This window comes from Pyrus communis, chromosome 2 (genome assembly GCF_963583255.1).
Source record: "Pyrus communis chromosome 2, drPyrComm1.1, whole genome shotgun sequence".
In the NCBI taxonomy this organism is placed as follows: Eukaryota; Viridiplantae; Streptophyta; class Magnoliopsida; order Rosales; family Rosaceae; genus Pyrus; species Pyrus communis.
This window is the reverse complement of record NC_084804.1, coordinates 26,796,682-26,819,646: the sequence shown is the minus strand read 5'-3', so window position 1 is coordinate 26,819,646 and position 22,965 is coordinate 26,796,682. Positions and strand designations below refer to the sequence as shown.

At 36.3% G+C, this 22,965-nt stretch overlaps 1 long non-coding RNA gene across 1 annotated transcript; it reads left to right on the top strand.

Moving 5' to 3' along the window:
• Positions 1 to 501: 501 nt before the first annotated feature.
• On the top strand, positions 502 to 2,337 carry LOC137727062 (uncharacterized). The gene is made up of 3 exons (XR_011067721.1): positions 502 to 641; positions 924 to 1,095; positions 1,752 to 2,337. It is a non-coding gene; the product is annotated as an uncharacterized lncRNA (long non-coding RNA).
• Positions 2,338 to 22,965: the final 20,628 nt, after the last annotated feature.

Here is a 22,965-nt window from a genome sequence, read left to right as displayed (position 1 = left end):
ACGTCAGCATTTAACTGAGAAATTCATTGACAAGCTAACAGAGGTATAACATTGGACCAAATTCTAAAGATTAGATATGAAATTGTCAATTTTGATGAGGTATGATAGTGTTGTGGCACCAATAGTTGAGGTAGTTTTTTGTCATTTACCCAAAGAAATTGGAGGTGGCCAATGCTGATAAAAGAATAATTCTCATACAGGGAAAGATTGGGATGTAAAAGATTCTTATAAGCCTTGGTTCGGTATTGAAGTGATTTTGAAAAAATTAGGTATCAAAAAAAGTTTGGAGAGTTTTTGGTGTTTGGTAAACACTCCAAATCAGCTTCATTTAAAAGTTTTAAATGAAAAAAAACCAAAAACTTGAAGTTGCTAAAAGCAGCTTAAAAAAAACAGCGTATTGTGAAAAACACAAGTGAACAGTAATTCATTAATGATTTTTTCAATTTGCCAACATTGTCCTCCTTTATCCTTTATCCTGCCTTCCTCACACTTTCAGACTCTCTCTCGTACGCCCTTTCCAAGCTTCCACCAAAAACCCAAGTGATTCTCGTTCCTTTTCGGCAAACCCGAATCGAAATCAGGATCTCTTAAGCCCTAATCGCAGCAATCTCACAACATCGTGAGCTCCGTCTGCTAAAACTGTGAGTGTATTTCTTGCTCTTCACGTTAAATTTAACAGATTTGTTAGCTTACTGCTGAGTTGTGCCCCGAGTTCATCAAATGCTTGTTCGTGTGGGTTCTTACTATCACGGGTCAGTTTTAACATAGGAATTGGATTAGAAAAGATAAATATTTGGGGGTTTTCTGTGGAATTTGCTATTCTTGAAATGTTGCTATGGTAAGTTTTCCCAGATTTTTTAATCGGTAAGATTTGGTTTGCTTGTTCTTGATTTGAATATGTTGTTTTTTCCTTATTCATATAGCAAAGATTTTCGATTAGGAATCGATTCGATTATCTTCTCCCTCAAAACCTCTCCGCCTCTTCCTCTGTTGCCTGCCGCTGCACCTCGTCATCCTCCTCCTTTTCCTCTGTTGCCTGCCGCTGCACCTCGTCATCCTCCTCCTTTTCCTCTGTTGCCTACCGCTACACCTCTGGTAAGCTTCTTTTGTCTAAAACTTTGTTATTTATTTGTTTGGATTTTTAAATTTGGGGATGGGGAAAGTGAGTGAAAGAGGGGTGGGAAGTGAGAAGGGATGAGTGTATGGGTGTTGGGAAAAAAAAATTAGGGATGGAGGGTCGGCAAAAAATTAATTGAGGAAGGTGATATGGTTTTCTTCTTCATTATTTAACCTGTTCTCTAAACTAATACTACGCAAAGGTACTCCGCATTCAAGAAAGAGTGACCGAGTGAATCAAAATGAGTAATTAAACAATCATCTGGATGATGGCTTCACCTTTGTCCACAGGTTAATCTCTTCTCCAACGGTTCTCATTTGTGTCTAGTTGACATATGAGAATATTGTAAAAAGATATATTTCAGTTGCTTTGAAGGTTATTCACCATCTGTTTCTTTGCAAGGGGGACTCTGACTCTGGTAGTAGTACCTAAAAACATGTTTGGTTTTATTCTTCGTTGCATCGATGTTTCAAAAGCTTCTGTTGATTTCATTTTAAACAAAACATGAGGCATGACGCTGGAACACTATATCTCTGTTGCTGTCTAGTGTCTCGAAATAAAAAAATGCCTGCTATACAGACACTATACGAAAACGTGTTGACAATCAAATTTTAACATATATATATATATGCAGGTAGAAGAGGCTTAGGCTTAGATGTTGCTGGACTTTATATTAAAAAACACTCTTTTGGTGCCCGAAATCCTTTTGAAGTGGAGACACCAACAATTCGTAAACCCTTCTCCGCCATTTCTGTTCCCGTTTCCATTCCATCCGAAAATGTTGCTTTCGGCACTACTCCTCTGAAGCCTAGAACTGTTGCAGATGACGAGAACAAGACTCCCAAGGTGATGCCAATCTTCACGCCAATGACACCATCAACGGTGTTAGTTCCCATGCAGACAACTATGACCCCAGCTCCTCCTCCACCAGTTCCTTTCGCTACCAACTTAGTTCAAGAGATTCCTGAGGAGATTGAGTACTCATTTGAGGAACGAAGAGCTGGTTTTGTGCTCCCAAAAACACATGTCGAGTCGATGATACAAGTTTGATAGGTTAATTAGTTACAATTTGGAGAGAACTTGAGTTAAAATTGTTGTTTTAGCATTTCTTTTTCCTTTTGTATTGGATTTTTTTCAACTTTCAAGTCAATTGTAATTGGCTTTCCTGGTTTTATTATGTACATAGCCTACGACCAATGAACGTGGAACAAAATTATCAAGTTGAAGGATCACATGAGATAGAAGCATTAAGAAATAGAATAGCGGCAAGTTTGATGAATGCATCTAGTTAGACTACTTTTAAGTACATTAACAATATTGTACTAATGAATCTTAGCTATTCAGTCAAAAATATTTCAATTGAAGTAGTTTGTCATACTAATTAATATTTAAGATAAGGTTTATAAATATTTTTCTTTTAAAAATAAAGTATATTTAGTAATTCACTTTTATTTGTTAAAAAAAAAAATTAAATTAATAGCATATATAGTATCATAACATTTTTAGTCATTTCACACAGTCACAGTTGTTTTACGTAAAAGTTTACCAAACACTGTCATACTGCTTTTTTTTTCTCAAAAACATTTTTACAAAAAAGTTTACCAAACACTCTGCTGCTTTATTTCACAGCTGCTTATTCTCACAACACAGCAGAAGCAGTTATTTTTTCAAAGCACTGCAGTACCAAACCAGCCCTAAATCTTGATGATGTGAATAAACTGGACCAGTTAAACAAGTTAGCTGGTGGATTTGATTGGTTTGGTTTGGGTAGTAGAGTTATCATAATGACACGACATAGGGAGTTGCTCGCTCTTTATCAGTTAAACCAATATACAAGGTCAACGAATAGGACCATGATGATTGTGTGAAACTGGCAAAAACTATAGTAGACTATGCTAAGGGACTTCCATTAGTTTTGACAGTTTTTGGTTCTTTGTGTCACAAATGAAACTTGGGGATTTCCACCTAAACAGCCGACTGATGAGGCAGTAAGGCTCAGTTTTGAACTCCCTACTACACAGTCGATATAATCTTTAGCAATTATCCCACCCCCTATCCAATATCCCAACCACAATACGAGTTGATCTTTGTCACTAATACCTCTTGTGGGAGCCAACATGTGCACTTATTTCTATGTTTCCTAAAATCCTCTTTTTGCTTTGAATTAACCACTGATTCTCTCTCTTTCGAAATATGTTGTCACTCCAGCTGAGGCTTGTGTTGGAAAATAAAAAAGAAAAGTATTTTAGAGATATGATTTACAAATGTTTGGAAAAGCTCTATTGTTATTTCGTGAGGCAGCCCATATTGAGCCCACTAGTTCGATGCATCAAACCACTACCTCTCCCACCCCTTCCTCTGATGCTAACTATCGATCTGGATACCTGAATGCAAAGTATGGCTCTTAATAATCTATCTTCCGAATGGTCATCATTCGATTAAAAAAAATCTCCGTTTCAAAACCGTACATGAGATTTTAATTAGTAATTTTATATGATTTAATTAGGTTTGATATGATTTGATTTGGTCCAGGTGTCCTTGTGTTATAGACAAATGATTGTTTTGATTTATTTTCTATTATTGCTCTTTCATAATCTTATAAATACCTCCTTATGGAGAAGAATAAAATATTGTAGTATTTGAGAATTGTGAGATTGTAGAGAATTCTAAATCTACCCTCAACCCTTTATTTTCAACTTAGTATCAAAGCAGAGTTCGATTCTTGGTTGAACTTTGCTATGAGCGCCTCCTTGTGGGTGCACGAAGCTAATTTTCTTCTTGCACCCACAAGCCATGAACTTGAGGGTGAAGATTGTCTACGATTGTTAGAAAAAGATAAATTTCCATTGCCATGAAGAAAAGAAAAGAAAGGAAAAAGTTGTGGTTTCACTATGTTGGAGAAGAGATTAGAAGAAAAACAGAAGTTTTGTCAAGGTAGGATACGTTTCATATGACGAAGGCTTTTGGGGTTTTTTATTTATTTAATTTTTTTTTTAATTTAGTTTAGTTATGAGTTTGAGGAAGAGGAAAAAAAAAACAAGAATGAAAAAAGAATTGTAGGAAAAAAGAGATTTGATGGTTGGGGCTTCCGAAAAGAGACGTTAGTTTTAGTTGAACTTTCAAAAAGATTAGTGTTTGTTTCAACTGGACTTTCGAAAAGAGGCGTTGGTTCCAACATATCATGAGATTTATTGATCGGATTTCGAAAAAGGACGTTAGTTCCAATTGTACTTTCAAAAAGATTAGTGTTAGTTCCAGTTGGGTTTTCGAAAATAGACGTTAGTTCCAAGGATTATGATTGGTTCGTCAGGCTTTCGAAAATAGACGTTTGTTCTAGTTGGGCTTTTGAAAAGATTGGCGCTAGTTCCAACTAGGCATTTGAAAAGAGGCGTTAGTTTTGACGGATTGTTATTTGCGAGGCTTTTGAAAAACTTAGCGTTAGTTACAACATATCAATGAAGATTTCCTTCTTAACAAACTCATGATTTCACATCATGAGTTTGAGGGGGAGTGTTGGAATAATAATGAAAGTATTTTAGACATGATTTAATTAGTGATTTTATATGATTGAATTAGGTTTGATATGATTTGATTTGGTCTAGGTTTCCTTGTCTTGTAGACAAATGATTGTCTTGATTTATTTTGTAGTATTGCTCCTTTGTAATCTTATAAATACCACCTTATGGAGAAGAAAGAAATATTTGATAGGAGCATATTTATGCTACTTAGTTATGTTGTTTCCTTGCATTTAGTTAGCTAATAACTACTTATTATAGTGTTTTAAGCTATTTTCGTATGTTTGTAGGTTCTAATGGCAAAAGGAGCAAGAAAGTTCATTTTTGAGCCATTTGGAGCAGTTTTGGGCATGGAATGGATAGCTTGCATATGGAGCAAGGTGGATGGACGAATTTGGAGTCAAAAGAGGCTAGGAACATGCTACAAATCTGGAGAAACAAGTTTGAGACAAGAAGATAAGGAAAGAGCAAAAAACATGGAACATTATCGAAACAACCATATCTTATCCAAACCTTATCCTATCTTATCCTAACCTAATCTTGTTCTACCTTATTTCCAGCTGCAAGGGGACCTAAATACCTGATTTCTAGAAGTCTTATCTGTTCCTAAAAGGGTGCCGCACCCTTCCCCTTTATTCTTTCTAGAAATCCCAATTTATGCCACAAAATACATAGTTTCTAGAAGCCCTAATTTCTGGTGAATTTCCTTAACCTTTTTCCTCTTAGATTCTGATTTGAATTGACCTTATTCCTTATGGATTTGGATTGTGCAAAGCCTTTTCAGAAATTAATTAGGTTTTGACCCTTTTCTTGAGGCCCAAGCCTTGTGCCGCACCCTAGTCCTACTCCCACCTGATTCCTACCAAACCCTACGACCTAATTCTGATTTCCTAGGATTTTCCGTGCACTATATATATAAATTTAAGTTGTGCCGCACCCCCCTTACACACCACATAGCCATTCATTCTTCCATTCATTGATTCAACCACACCACCCACCATATATTCAGAAAATCCACCTTTGCCGCAACTTTGGGGGGAGAAGAAGGATTTTGCCGTGGCTTCCATTGGAGACTTTTAGAGTTCTTTCTTCCCTTGTTTCGTTTCCATGTTTATTTTAATTTGTTTTTCAATTGTTATGAACATGAGGAACTAATTTCTTTATAGTTAGAGGCGAATTTAAAGCCATGGACATATGTTTTATATGAGTTGATTTCCTCCAATTTTTGTTTCTTGAATTGTGAATGCAATTTACTTAACTGATTTATTGAGAACTTGTTCTTGTATGTTGATTAAGGATGCATACTTAGTTTTCATGCATGAATTTGGTGCTAGAATATAAGGGAATTTCACCTAATCATTACGAACTTATATTCACAAGTAGTAAAAGGCACTAGTCATGATTGTGTTAGTAAATTCTGGGCAAAAGTATCATGCAGTTCATAGTTACGAATGCCTTGTCAATGCTTATGATTTTCACAAAGCTTAATGATTTTTTATTGTATCTCTATTATGCTATTCATCTAGGGAACTTGATAAGAATAATTTGGTTGCCGATGCGTATTCCATCCAATTCAATGAAACTAGGAAAATCTGAAAGTTAATTTGTGCTTGTCACTATTAATTTGGGGCATTGTCATTCATGGTTTAAAGGGATAATAACTGGAAATCAATTTGTGTTTCATATGTGCATATGTGGAGAAGGACCCTCTAGCTAGCCTTTACCCATTCAATTCAACCAATTTAGCGTCTAATCTGTTTAGTTTTGTAATTTGCCTAGTTTAATTAATTTCGTCAAAATCAATCCCCTTTAATATTTTGTGTCTTAATTTAGTTATAATCTGTTTGAGTTTAGTTATATTAGTATTTTGAGTCAAGTAAAAGTCAAAATTCGTCCAAATAACCAATTAGTTCTTATTTGTGTTAGTTTTGTTTCAATTCGTCAGAATCTGTCCATATTGAGTCTTTTGAGTCTTTTTAGTTCAATTTTCGTTCATATCACTTTCTAGGACTTGTTTTGAGTCAATTTAACTTAGTTTGTGTGTTTTGAGTTTATTTAGCTTGTTTTGAGTCATTAGAGTCTAGTTTTCTGTTTTTAAGCCTAGTTTTATGTTTTTGAGTCAGTTTTGAGTAGATTAGCATCCCTAGTTAATCCCCGGTCGAGAACGATCCCTACTTGCATATATACTACAATTGTCAACAATAGGGTTTAATTTGTGTGTCAAGTTAATTTACACATAAATATTGAAGTAGTATTTAAGAATTGTGAGATTGTAGAGAATTCTAAATTTACCCTAAACCCTTTATTTTCAACTGCTTGTGTTTTGACATGCATCGTTTTCACCTGAAGACCTCATGATGCACCTTCACAAGGGCGCACACAACCGAAATTTAGGTTAACACTCTTTTCTTTGTTTGCCCCTGAATTTCCTATGATTATATAGCTGTTGAAGCCATTGGGTGAACATGGTCACCTATGATTTAATTACTCTATGAATATGGCTTGGTAACCTATATTGACAAACAATATAGCGAAGGAAAGGGAGAATGGGCATGACAGCACAAATACTCTGGTTGCGTACGATCCTATCAAATTAGTTTGTGTGTAAATAAAGATAAGGCTTTTTAATCAAAATGGTCCCTAAGATTTGCATAACACATCACTTTGGTCCCTGAGATAATTTCATATGGTTGCAGAAATGCGAGATGCTTCCTTCCTGAACCGTTGGAATAATTACATTGTGCTTTAATTACAATTATAAGGTGGCAGGGTGGTGTTTATTGCTTGTGTTTCTAAGGGACTTTTCTCGGGTTCTTAAGGAACGTTCTTGGAACATGCATGTATAGCTATATGCGTTTATTATTTATGGTGGTGGAGCTCATTATATGTATCAGAATATGAAGCATATTCGCTTACCACAATAAACTATGGTGTATACTCACCATGCACTTGAACATATGACATGTGTTATTTCACTTAATTTTGGTTAATTTTTTTCAAAATTGAAAAGACAACATTTAATGTTAAAGTTAACTAGAGTTAGAGAAAACGACGCGTGGCAAATTTTTAGGTGTGTGGTGAGCATACACCATAGTTATGGTGGTGAGCAAAAATGCTCTCATCAGAATATGTTCATTCTCAAATTATGATCAATAAGACTAATCACCTAAACTTGTCTCTATTAGTTACTGTGGACGTAGGCTAATCTGCCGTGGACATAGGCTAATTTGCCGAACCACGTAAACTTGTGTCTCTATTAATTTTTACTGTTTTTCCGCGTAGTATCAGAGTAGGAGTTGCTGAAATATCACATTTATATTTCAATGGAATGGAAGACAAACCAAGAAGTAGAGTTCCGGCTTCCTCTACTAGCATCATTATCAATGGTAATGGTAGCATGCAGAGAAATAGTGCTAATCATACTACTTCAGCTAATGCTTCTGCAAATGATGTCTTTTTGGATCCTCTTCTTCAATTGGCCTCTCCCAACTACTTCAACAAAATGGTAAATTTGAAAATCCTCTCTTGGTGTTTCCTATACTTCAATTGCCTCATATTTATCATGCTCTCAAAGCTGCTTTCTCTAATGATTCTGCTCAAATATTTGGGTTGTGGACACTGGTGCTATTGACCACATGACAAATAATAAAAAATTTCTTCATGATTTTCAATCATCATTAAAGGTCAATCAGTTTCAGTGGAAAATGGAACCTTAGTGCCTAATCTTGGTCATGGAACAATCAATTTCTTTGGTTCAGAAGTTTATTCTGTAGCGCTTTATGTTCCATCATTTCCTTGCCAACTTTTATCACTCGGGGTTTAACTAGATCCTTGAACTATAATGCAATTTTTACTCCGCATGATGTTTCTTTTGAGGACAGAATCATCAACAACAACCAAACCTTATCTCATTAAGTGGGGTTAGCTGCATGAATCTTAGAACGCCTCTGCACTTGGTTTTGCGCTAAGTCTTCCGTTAGCTCTAATTACTCAATATCTTTCCTTGTAGTCTCTTTCAAAGTCTTCCTAGGTTTTCATCTCCACCTTTTCCCTAACTCCGTCTCATAATCGCATCTTCTAACCGGAGCCTTTGTAGGTCTTCGGTTTACATGTCCAAACCATCTTAACCGATTTTTTCTCATCTTATCTTCAATTGCGGCAACTCCTACTTTACCTCGGATATCCCTGTTCTTAATCATATCCTTTCTGATGCGAGATTTATACGCACACAAATTAAACCCTCTTTTTGTCAAGTTGTAGTACAGATATAAGTAGGGATCGTTCTTAACCGGGGATTAGGAGGGATTGCAAAATCACTTGGAAACTGACTCAAAAACGTAAAATAAAGTTTAAAACACTAAACTAGACTCAAAGAATGCAAAACTAAACACTTAAAACACTAAAACAAACCAAAAGACTCAAACAGCACCCAAAACACTCAAAACTGCCTTAAAAACACTTTCTGGGCAGTTTTGAGCATTTTGACTACTTTGGACGAATTTGGGAAATAAATTGATTCAAAACACTTGGAAACACAATCTAAGACACTTTCTAACTAAATTGGACAATAAAGTAAAGGGGGATTGAGTTTTATACGAAATTAAACTAAAATGTACAGATTGTAAATTAAAGCAAAATGTAAATGTGAATGTGATAGAATGAATGGAATGAAGGCTAGCTAAGGGGTTCATCTCCATACATGTTATACTTGCATAATAAAACGATTTCCAATTGCATTTCAATAAATCATGAATTCTCAACACCCCAAGTTAACCGTGATGCACTAATTAACCTTCAAATCTTCCTAACGTTATTGAATTGGATGATTGCATACGACAACCCAAAACATTCCCCACAAGTCCCCTACATGATTGCATAATAGAGATACAAGCAAGAATCATTACGCTCTATGAAAATTATAAGTGTTGACGGGGCATTCGTTACTATGATTGCATGAAACTTATGCCAAGAATTCGTTTAACGCGATTGTTTATAAGCAACCTCCACTACTTGTGAATATAAGTTCGTAACTATTAGGTGAAACTCACTTATATTCTAGCGTCAAATTCATACATGAAAATTAAGTGTGCACTCTCAATAAACATACATAAATAAGTTATCAATCAAACAGTTAAACGAATTGAATCCACAACTTATGAAACGCAATTAGAAGTAATCAAATCAAAATGCAAGCATAAACATTTATTTCGAATCCCCCCCTAGCAAAGGGGGGTTTAGTTCCTCATGGTACAAAACAAAGAGAATCAAAGAAACACCTAAACATTCCAACAACTCAAACTTGAATTGTATGAACGTTTAGGCCCTCTTCTCTTCCATTCCTCATTCGTACAAAACAAAGAGTATTGAAATTAAACATTGAAATCAAAGAAACACCTAAACATTCCAACAACTCAAACTTGAATTGTATGAACGTTTAGGCACTCTTCTCTTCCTCTTCGTTGTAGCACAAGGTCTAAGGATAGTTTGATGGTGTGAATGGTTTGGGGAGTGGTGGAGGAATGGAAGAAGAGTGGTGGAAATGGAAGGATGGTGTTTGGATTGTAAGGGAGTGGTGCCTCAAGGCCACGGCACCAAGGGCAGTTTGTGATGGTCTACATTCTGAAAATGGAAGGGTTTGTGTTGTGGTATGTACAATGGAATGGAAGTGTGTGATAGAAATCTGTATGAATGAGAATGAATGAGTGTATGCTTATTTATAGGTGAAATGGGGGGGAACATGATAGCTAGGAGGGAATGTGGCTGCATGTTTGAATGATTAAAGGATGCATGTGGGTTGGAATTGCATGTGCAATGAATATGTGGCTGCATGTGCAAGGGGACAATCTGAAAATGCATGTGAAAGCATGTGTTGGCTGCAATGATGAAATGGATGGGAGTGCATGTGGCTTAATTAATTAAAGGGAGTGCATGTGCAATGTTTTAAAGGATGGAATGCATGTGAATATGATGGAAATCTGATGGGAACTCACGGCAATGATGGCTTAAAGGGGGAATGCATGTGGCTGAAATGAATTAAAGAGTGGGAAGTGCATGTGCATGGCAAAGGATGTATTTTCTGGATGAATGAATGTGCATGCGAATTAAAGCTAAAGTGGAATGACAATGGCATGTGGAATGGCTGAATTGAATGATTAAAGTGCACGGCACAAAGGGATGTGTTGGTGTGTGAATGGAAATGCAATCTGAAATGGGAGAGCATGTGGGTGGAAATGCATGTGGGTGAATGTGTGGCTGCATGGATTAAAGAATGGGAGTGCATGTGTTGAATGATTAAAGTGCATGTGCAATGTTTTAAAGGATGGAATGATGGAGGAACAAGTGCATGTGAATGCATGGTGATAGCATGTGCACGGTTTTGGTTGGAATGCAAGGGAATGTGCTGAAATGATGGTTTCTTTGGTGATGAATGTGGCTGCAAGGTGTGAATGATTATGGGTATGATAAGTGATAAGTGTATGGTTATAAGTGATATGATATGTGGTTATTATAAGTGATAAGTGGTGATGATAAGTGTATGATATGATAAGTGAATGATATGATAAGTGTATGATATGTGGTGAATGATATGTTAAGTGAATGGTTTAAGTGTTTAAAATAGGGAACAAAGCCCTTCCTTGCATGGCAAGGAAGGGAGACACAAGGAAACATATGATAATGTCCTAAGGTTGCAAGGAATGTTGTTTTTGTGTTCTAAAATGCGTAGGAGTCTTCAATGATGCTCAAACATGAGGTCTTTTAGGATTTAACTTTCCTACTTCAAGTCTTCAATTTCGTCCATCCTCTTGGCTCCAAGCATATGATATCCATTCCAATCTCTAATTTGCTCCAAAAGGCACCAAAAGGCATCCTTTTGCATACCTTGCCCTTAGAACCTACAAACACACGAAAATAGCTTAAAGTAATAAAATAACTAAAGAAACATAACGTAAATGCATGAGAACAAGCCATTTAAGTCGCATGAATATGCTCCTATCATTAAGCTATCCAATCCATGCCCAAAAATGCTCCAAATAGCCTCAAAATGCACTTTCTTGCTCCCTTTGCCATTAGGACCTAAAAACAAACGAAAATAGCTTAAACTACTAAAACAACTATGAATTAACAACATAAATGCACGAAAACAAGCTAAGTAAGTCGCCTAAATATGCTCCTATCACTTTCTCATGTGCCCACACATCTAACGAAGCATTCTCATATGCGCTACACTCACCAAGAAGATTATTAGTTAGGGTGTTTACTCAAATGGCTTGTACATTTTGCATAGTAAGCTAAGAGCTCTACAAGACAATGTTTCTCAAAAAGGGATTATGTGGCATCAACGTTTAGGTCATCCTTCTGACAAGGTTTGGTCTTGCTTGTTTCCTTTTGAAAATGTTAAATCCCATGATTGTGAAGTTTGTCATTACTCCAAACAGACCCGTTTACCTTTTGTCCTTTTATTTCTAAGGTTGATAAACCATTCGAGCTTATTCACTCTGACTTGTAGGAACCTGCTCCTTTAGACCGACTCCATCCTTGCTTATTGTCTTAGGGGATAGGCAACCCAATTCACGTCCCCCCTCCCCCAAAACACTCCAGCCCACTCGAGCAATTGGACCCAAGACGAGCGCGATAGAGAAGTCAAGCAATAATCGCCTCGCACAGCAACCTGCCTATGTGAGTAAGGCTGGTATCATGATGACATTGGCCACAATTTAAATTATTACACTAGTAAAAAAAAACTATTTGAGCGACATAATTTTACGCGACAAAGCAACATTCGTTGCTATAGGTAGTATAGCGCGACAAAAAAGAGATATTGTCGCGCAAAATTGTCGAACATTGTGCAACGACAATTTTCATCACAAAAAAAATCTTTACACGACGAAATAACAACGTTGTCGTGCAAACTGCGGGAAAAAACACGGGTAAGTCCTTTTTTGGCGACAAAAACAATGAGCGATGGAACATTTCCAGCTGAAGTTTTGCGCTACAAAGTGTTCGTTGCGCAAGTTTTTTTACTCCAGACAGTCAATTATCTGAGTCAGAAGATTCAATGCCATTGAATCAGAGAAATCAAAGTGGCATTTATTGAGGGATTTTTCGCAACGAAATGTTCGTCGTGCAAGATGGCCAAGCTTCCTATAAATAACTAGTTTCGTTATCGATATTTCTCAAACTATTTCCTGGATTACGATTGTAGTTATTATTTAAATTTAAGCATGATGGCTAACTCAGGTGATCATTCGTTGAAGAGAATGAAGGGCGAAAGTTCCGGAAAAGGTAATGCCCAGTAAATTATGTGTTTTGTGTACAGCTTATTTTTGCATTATTATTTTTAATACATGTTTTTTAGTAGAAAAGAAGAAAGAAAAAAAAAAAAAAAAAGCTACGCCCTGATAGGAGCATATTTATGCTACTTAGCTATGTTGTTTCCTTGCATTTAGTTAGTTAACTACTACTTATTATAGTCTTTAAAGCTATTTTCTTATGTTTTTAGATCCTAATGGCAAAAGTAGCAAGAAAGTGCATTTTGGAGCTATTTGGAGCAGTTTTGGGCATGGATTGGATAGCTTAACTATGGAGCAAAGTGGATGGACGAAATTGAAGTCAAGAGAGGCTAGGAAAGGTTACAAATCTGGAGAAAGAAGTTCAAATACAAAGAGGATAAGGAAAGAGCAAGAAATAAGAAACATTATCCAACCTTATCCTATCCAATCTTATCTTATCCAACCTTATCTCATCTTATCCTATCCTAATCTTTTGCTACCTTAATTCCAGCTGCAAAGAGGACTTAATTTCACATTAGAACACCTAAATATATGGTTCTAGAAGACCCTATCTCCTCCTAAATAGGTGTCGCACCCTTTATCCCTTCTAGAAGTCTAATTTCTGCCACAAAACACATTGTTTCTAGAAACCCTACAAAAGTGGCGCCTCCCCCTCTTCTAGAAGCTCTAGAATCTGCAATCCTTTTCCCATTCTTCCTTGGTCCTTGCCGTGGAAACCTAGTCCTTTTCCCCTAGGATTGTGTAAACCTTTTCCCACCTGATTTCTACCACACCCTAATCTGATTTCCCTAGGGTTTAAGCCCTATAAATACAAGCCTATGCCGCACCCTTCAAATCATCCATTCACTCATTCATTCATTCAAACTTTCAGCCATCAACACCATAATTCACACCACATCACCCTAGTGCCGCAAGCAAGGAAGGAAGGAGAAGAAAACTTGTGCAATCTGCCATCCAAGGATGGTTCGAAATCTGCCATTGGAGTGTGGAGTGTTTCTAGGTGTATTATATCCTTAGTTTTAGTTCAATGTTTATATTAATTTGGTTTTCAATTATGATGAAGATGTGGAACTAATTTCTTTTTAGTTGGAGGTGAATTCGAAGCCATGATTATATGTTTTATATGAATTGATTATATCCAGTTATTGTTTCTTAAGTCTTGAATGTGATTTGCTTATCTAAGTTATTAAAACTTGTTTATGTATGTTGGTTGAGGGTCGACACTTAATTTGCATGTATGAATTTGATGCTAGAGTGTAAGGGAGTTTCACGTAATAGTTATTCACTTATATTCATAAGTAGTGGAGGTTGCTAGTCACCATCGTGTTAAGTAAATCCTTGGCATGAGTCTCATGCGTTTCATGGTGATGAATGCCTTGTCAATGCTTATGATTTTCATAGAACTTAATGACTTTTGACATGTATCTCTATCATGCGTTTCATATAGGGAACTTGAGAAAGATAATTTGGTTGCGATGCATATTCCATCTAATTCAATGAAATAAGGAAAATCTAATGGTTAGTTGTGCTACGCAACTAACTTGGGGCGTTGTCATTCATAGTCTAAAGGAATAATAACTGGAAATTGGTTTGCATATATCATGTGTGGAGAAGGACCCTCTAACTAGCCTTTCACCCATTTAATTCACCCAAATTCGTTTTTACAAAGTGTTTGATGCAAAGTTTCTGTTTTAAGTTCTAATTTCGTCAAAAACAATCCCCCTTTAATTTAGTCTTGTTATTTAAGTCAAAATTTGTTTTCTTTTAGTCTTTTGAGTCAAGTTGAGTCTTATTTTCATCAAAGTCACTTGTTAGGTCTAGAATTGAGTCTTTTTGATTGTTTGTTGCTATTTTGAGTGTTTTAAGTTAGTTTTGAGTCTATAGAGTCTAGTTTAGTGTTTTTTAGTCTTATTTGTGTTGATTAGCATCCCTAGTTAATCCCCGGTCTAGAACGATCCCTACTTGCATATATACTACAATTGTCACAAATAGGGTTTAATTTGTGTGTCAAGTTAATTTTCACATCACGCCCGTGGTTTGATACAGTTTCGGTGGGAGCCGCTACCAGATCAACTTTGAAGAATTAATGGGAATTCAGAAGTCGGATATGTACAACATGTTTACGTGCGACATGCGTAAATTGGTGCATGAGAATGTGGTGTGGATTGGGAGTCTTGGAGAACCGTTCCCAAGGAGATAAAGTTGCAGTTGATCGATCTGTTAGAGCTTGATTGGGACATTGACAAGAGTGACCCAAATCTGATGAAGTGCATCAACAACATATTCAAATCCTCTTTCCGGAAGTGGAAGTTTGATGTCGAACGCGAGGCAGAACTAAACCGAGTACTTGAACCACCAGTGGCGGAATATAATTCTATTTTTGTTTTTCTTTTATGGTTAATTAAATAATAACATTTGGGTTTTAAGTTTTTGTTTATGAACATTATTACTTTTTAATATGCGATTTTAAATTTTTTGTTCAATAAAATATTATAATTGAAGTGCATCAACATGTTATAATTGAAGTGTTTGTAACCATTGTGATTTTGTTTTGTTTGCAGTTGATATGGACAGACAGTGGATACAAAATCCTAACAGATGTGCAGACAAATAGATGGATAAAATAAATCAGTTTATTGATTTCGTAATGGCACACAACCAGGGTTCACCTCTAATTCAATGTCCATGTAGGAACTGTAATAATTCAATGGTTGGGAATTATGAAAATGTTTGATACCATTTAGTAAGAAATGGTATGATGGAGACGTATACCACTTGGAATCATCATGGGGAACTATTAGTACATCCTTCATCTTCATATGTGAACCCATTAATTGAGGCAGTTGAATCTTACATTGATCCAAATGAACAAATTATGGATATCCTAGAAGGTGCTTTTCCAAACGCCTCAACCAATTTTGATCAGGAAGAGGGAGATGAAGTCCCTCGAAGCATGGATGGTGGGGCATTTAAAAATTATGAAAAACTATTAAAAAGTGCCAAACAAGAATTATACCCCGGTTGCGAGGATTTCTCGTTACTGACGGTATTGTGGAGTTGATGGATGGAAAAATAAAATTTCGGATGTCCAACTAATGCTTTGATTATTTTTTAGGCCTTTTCAGTGGTGTTGAATGGTCTGGGATTAGGCCATGAAAAAAATTCACACGTGAAAAAAAAATTGTATATTGTTCTATAAGGAGAATGAAGCGCTAGATAAATGCCTTATATGCAAAGAGTCGAGGTTTAAAATGACAGCTCAAAATCGAATGACGAAGATTCCACAAAAAGTTATGTGTTACCTTCCAATAAAGCCTAGGTTTCAACATTTGTATATGTTGACACATAATTTTAGCGACATGAGATGGCATAAGGACAAACAGGTGGATGACGATTTGATGAAGCATCCCGCTGATGGTGAGGCATGGAAAAAGTTTGATCGTTTATACCCCGAATTTGCACAAGAGCCACGAATTGTAAAATTGGGGCTTGCCATAAACGGATTTAATCCTTTCGGGGTATTAAACCAAAATCACAGCACTTGGAAATGCATGAAGAAAGAATATATGATGATGACTATGTTGATAATCGAGGATCCAAGCAAGTCTATTGATGTTTATTTGCAGCCGTTGGTCGATGAGCTGCAAGATTTGTGGGAAAACGGAGTTCTGATATATGATAAATCAACTGGACAGATGTTCACCTTGCGAGTAGCAATGATATGGACTATAAACGATTTTTCAGCATATGCTATAATTTTCAGGTGGAGTATTAAGGGTTATTTTGCATGCCCAGTTTGCAGGGAGGATACAAGGTCTTCTTGGCATGCAGGAAAAGTTTGTTACCTAGGGCATCATAAATGGTTGCCATGGAACCACGAGTGGCGTCAAAACAAGACATGATTCTTCCATGGAATAGAGATTTAGGCAAGACCTAAAGAATGGTCCGGAGAAAATATTTTAGCGCACTTGAATCATTTGGATTTTGGTCCGTTTGGCAAATTGGTAAATAAGACCAGACCAAACATCTATCTAAACTGGACACACAAAAGTATGTTGCTTGAGTTACCGTACTGGTCGAAATTGAAACTGCATCACAATCTTGATGTTTTGCATGTTGAGAAGAACGTGTTTGATACACTGGTTAGAACTATATTAGACATTGAGGGAAAAACAAAAGACACAATCAAAGCTCGCATCGATTTGGAGCAAATGGGAATAGGCCACATTTATGGATGACGAGGGAGGGTGAGATAGCTAGAAAAGGGCCAAGCATCTTTTTCAGTAAAATCGGAGAAGAGGAAAGAGTTTTTAAAGTTTCTATCCTCTGTAAAATTTCCAGATGGGTATGCTTCAAATATCAGGTGAAGCATAAACGTAGATAGGGGAAAATTTTATGGGCTTAAGAGCCACGATTTTCATGTCATACTGCAACGCCTACTCTCAGTTGGTATTTCACTCATTTTTCCAGAAGATGTAGTTAAGCCGATACTATTGTTGGTGAGATTTTTTTCACAATTATATCTACTAGGACGTTGCAAAAGACTGATGTACAACAGTTATGCACTGACATTGTCGAAGTCTTGTGCAAGTTTGAACAAATATGTCCTCCTTTCTTGTGCAAGATTTTTTTCACAAGGAATAGGGCGAAGCCCGAAAGGTCAATTGTGGAGGCTTGGGTGGCGTTTGGGATGAATACATTTTGTGCTATGTACTTACAAGACGTTGAGACGGCGTTCAATCAACCATAACGTAATAATGACGGTGGTGTGAGAAGGCAAAAACTATCTGTGTTTGCCCAAATTGCACAACCATTTGGTGAACCAATATGAGGCGATTCGTTCACAGAAAGGGACATGTAGGTAGCTCATTGGTTCGTACATATCAATTGCGATGAGATAATTGAGTACCTGAATGAGCATGAAGAGTTGATGAAGCAGAAACATCCTTCGCATTTATATGCCGTGAAGCATCGTGACTTGTTTCCTCATTGTTTTCACGAACAAGTAAGTTGTTTAGGCTTTTTTGGATGGATGTTTTCCTAAATTGCATGTCAGTTGTCTTAAATTTTGGTAAAACGAACACGTCAAATTTTTGGTTTAAATTAAGTGAAAATAATGAAGGAAACCAATTCCTTCGCAAATACTGATGAATTATACAATTTAGCTATTGGACCTCTAAGCGCGGAACTGTACTCAGGGTGTCATGTGAACGGCATAAAATTCTTGGGAGCTGAGCGTGATGACAAGCTTTGTACTCAAAACAATGGGGTACAGCCCCAGGAGTGGGAGATATTGCGGACATTGATTTCTATGGCAAACTAACAAGTGTGGTCCAATTGCTTTACAAAGACCATTCCTTTTTTAAGCGTCATTGGTTCGATACAAACCCTAGCAAGAATGAGAGTATTAAATAGGACGATGGTTTACTGTCGTTGAACACTAATCGATGTTGGTACAGTGAAGACCCGTACAGTTTGGCAACTATGGCCAAGCAAATTTTCTACATCGATGAACCAAAGACCAAGAGAGGATGGAAAGTTGTTTAGAGAATTGATCATAGAGGGATGTATGATATTCTAAACCAAGATCCTAACGATAACGATGATGATAACAACTTTGCTGACCAACTCCTCAAAACTTCGACACAAATTGGTGCATAAACACTTTGGAATACTAATATTGTCTAAGAACCATTTCAGGTAGTTAGAGGTCCTCATATTGAAATTTCTAAGGTAGCTGGAGGTCCTCATATTGAAGTTTCTATAGACTTAATTACAAATGATCTCAAAAGTCTCCCAAGATACAATCCACCTGAGGGCACGGATGATGTTTGTTGATGTACCAACAGATGAGGATGAATGGGAAACTGAAAGTGATCAAAGTAAGGATAGTGATATTTATTGTACCGAGGATGAGGATTAAGGACTTTTGACTTATCTGCAATGCAATTAAGTGTATTTAATTTTTTTGTATGTAAACAAATTTTAATTTATTAAATTTGTTATTAGATAAAGGATTAAAAACAAAAAAACAAAATAAAGTTAATTTTACACGACGAACAAAAGAAAGTCGTCGTGCATAATGTAAACGTTGGACGAAAATAAGAACATTCGTCGCACAAGGTAGAAAAATTTAATATGAAATTTAAATGTGAACAAGTGCAATAAATTGAGTTTCCAGGGTTACGCGGCAATTGGTACACATTCGTCACATAATGGACATTTGCATGATGAAATCAGTTACTTTCGTCACGCAAGGCCTACAAAATTTCCCAAAGTCAAAATATGGGCGCCTTTTTTTAAATGTTAATTAAACATTGAGCAACGAATGAGCATAATTCGTCGCGTAATGCAGTATTGCACGATGAAGGTGCTAAATTCATCACTAAAGGTCCTTCAAAATTTCCCAAATTAAAATGTAGGCACCTTTTTTAAAAAATGTTCATTAAATATTGAGCGACAAAATGTGCTAGATTTGTCGCACTTTTTCCTTATGCACGACAAATTAGTTTCTTTTCATGGCGCATTGTTCCCAAAATTAACCAAGAATTGGGCAGGTTTTTTTAAAATTCATTCAAATTGCACGACGAATATGGTGATCGCACAAAGTCCTTTGCATTATTAGTTCCAGAGAGCTTTTCTTTCTCTCATTTTCCAAAACTTCTCTCTCTCACTCAAACCCTCTTTCCCTACAACTTTCTCTCTCTCCCTCAAACTCTCTTTCCCTCGAGTTCTCTTTCTCCCTGCAACTCTCTAGCTCCCTGTAACTCTCTCCCCCGCGAAATCTCTCTCTATCTCAACTCTGAGGTAAATTTCCTTTTTTATTTTCTTCATTTGTTAATTATTTTAGTTGTATGGTATTTGTGGATTGATTATGTATTAGGGTATTAGACATTAGGGGTTAGGCATATAGGGATTTTGTCAATTTGGGGATTTCAAAATTGGGGATTTAGGGATTTTAGAAATAGGGAATTTAGGAATTTGTCAATTTGGGGATTAGGGCTCGAGGTGGGCGTCGGGGATGGGTGGTAGGGGTTGGGTTGGTGGAGGTGCCGTGAGGTGAGGGTTGGGTTAGGGTTGAGGTGCTGTGAGGTGAGGGTTGGGTAGGGGTGGAGGTGGTGCAGGGTGGTGGTTGGGTAGGGGTGGAGGTGGTGCAGGGTGGAGGTTGGGTAGGGTTTAATTAGTTTGTTATTTTTCTTTTTTTTTTTTGCATATTTCATTTAAATTGGAATTTATTCAATTTGTTAATATGTTAACATATTAAATTTGTTAAATTGATTAAGTTGTTAACTTGATAATATATATATATATATATATATATATTTTTTTTTTTTTGAATTTTGTAAGTTTAGGGTTTATTTGCTAATGTTAGGATTAACAATATTGTTCGATTAATTTGTTAAATTAGGTTACGATGTTCATATGTTAACTTTAAAATCATAAGTTTAGGATTTTAGCTTAATTTTTTAATTTTAGGATTAAGATTTTAGCTATAGGTATAATATTATTAATACAGGGTTAAAATAAAAAAGGATTTGGATGAAGTATTATTTCTCGGGATTACATTGGTAAATTAGTTCAATTTGTTAATTTCTAAATCCTAGGTTTACAATTTTAATTTAATTTTATAAACTTAGATTAATATTTAGGTTACACGTATAAATTTTAAATTTTTTGTATTACCTTTTTAATTTTAGGGTCGCTTTTACAATTTCATAAATTTTGTGTTAATTGTATAATTATAGGGTCCAATTTTTACTTTTTAAATTTTAGGACTTTGTATTGATTATATAAATTGGTATTAATAACATAGTTTTAAATTTTTGTCGTTCAATTGGATTTTGTAGATGTTGCAGTTGATTAGGCAGCGTAAGTCAGTGAGTAGGTCCTCACTGACACCTCTACCATCTATGATGACAGTCGCCATTGCTTCACCAGTACTAGCCTCGACGTTGGAGCCTATCTTACCTTTGCCCCAGGCCCCGATGTCTATGGTGCTTGAATCATCTACTTTTTCGGTGACTCATCCGTTACTGAGTGACAGAAGGATGAAAAGCTGCTGAAACCGCTAATGCCATCACTTTGAGAAGTGGTAAGGAAGTTGGAACTGACCCATAACCATCTAAATCAAGCTACAAGGAGGATGAAAAGCTGCTGAAAGAAGAGGAGGACAAAGGCAAAGCCACAGTAAGGGTGGAGCAACCCTTGGCGCAGCCACTTAAAGCTCATATGCCATCCAACAACGGTAAGTTAGGTCCAAATTCAATTGTTTCTAATGTTATTCCACCAAATGTGTCTTTCCCTTGCAGATTTTTGCAATCAAAGAAAGAAGAAAGTGACAAGGACATTCTTGAGACATTTAGAAAGGTGCAAGTCAATATCCATCTCTTTGATGCAATCAAACAAGTTCCAAAGTATGCCAAATTCTTGAAAGAACTTTGTACAACAAGGAAAAGGATTTCAAACAAGGAAGTGGTGCATGTAAGTGAAAATGTCTGTGCAATGTTACAAAGGAAATTGCCTCCTAAATGCAAAGATCCAGGTAGTTTCACTATCCCTTGTGTAATTGGTAATATAAGGTTTGAACATGCTACGTTAGACTTAGGTGCATCCATTAATGTTATGCCTTACTCTATTTATGCATCTATGAACTTAGGAGAGCTTAAAAATGATGGAGTTATTATTCAATTAGCTGATTGTTCTAATGCATATCCAAAAGGAGTTTTGGTGCAGGTTGATCATTTAATCTTTTTGGCTGATTTTTATGTGCTTGAAATGGAAGATTCGGCTCATTCTCCACCATTGCCACTCCTCCTTGGAAGACCATTCATGAAAACAACCCAAACCAAGATTGATGTGGCCAAGGGAGCATTAACAATGGAGTTTGGTGGTGATATAATTAAATTCAATGTTTCTGAATCTATTAAGAATCTTAATGATGTTCACCCTTGTTTTGCCATTGATGTGAACAAAGATATAGGGCAGGAACAATCCACACCTATCAAGAAGGATGCATCTAGAATCACCATCGAAGAGGGAATTGGAGTGGCTGCCCTAAAAACACCCAATTTGGCCGAGAGCACCACTAGTGATTTTGTTGACAGTGCTGCCACTTTTGAGCCTCCATCACAATGTGTTTGTAAGTCTCCAATCCCAATTTCAATTCCCATTTCAACTAATAGGTTGTTACCTTCTTTAATATAGGTTCCCAATCGAAATCAAGGTGGTGAGAAAGTTCACATTGACTTTAGGAAGCTCAACACCACAATCAGGGAGGATCACTATCCCCTTCCATTCATAGAGCCTTCTAATGAGTACTTTGAGGGGCAGGTTATGGAGAATGTACCCCTCCATGCCGTGGGCTCTAATGGAGCTTAAAAGAGAGGTATCGTCCGGCTGGAAGACGTTAAAGCAAGCACTTCTTGGGAGGCAACCCATGCATTTGAATAAAGAAGACCTAGGAATCTCTAACAATCCACAACCAGACTTGCATTCCTAAACCCTACTCTTTATTGCTTTTACTTTGCCATGATAGTCATATTTGTTAGTTGTTGTTTGATTGTTTAAGTGTGAATCTTTTGTTTGAAACATTGAGGACAATGTTTCGTTTAAGTATTTTGGGGGGGGGGGGGTAAACAAGCTGTTTTTGCATGATTTTCGTGGGATTTTATCACCTATCACTTCTAATGTTGTTTCTCACTGTTTTAACTGTTTTAACTGTTTTTAGTGTGTTTTGAAGTGTTTTAATGTGTCTTAATCATAAAATAAGAAAATTTGAAGAAAAAAATCGAAAAAGTTTTGAAAATCACCAAAAAGAGTCGTTTTAGAGTCATTTTTGAGTTTGTTTGTGTCTTAGGGTACCTTCTAACACAATGATGAGGATTTGGTTTTTAATTGCATGACTGTTAAAGAAAGTTACAAACATGGATGGAAGTTTGATTTGCTCTTTGGTTTATGCTTAATTGTAGCTGTCGTTTACAAATTCACATGTAATCACAAAGGGAAAAAAAAAAACAGTTTTTGTAACATGTGATGTGAAATA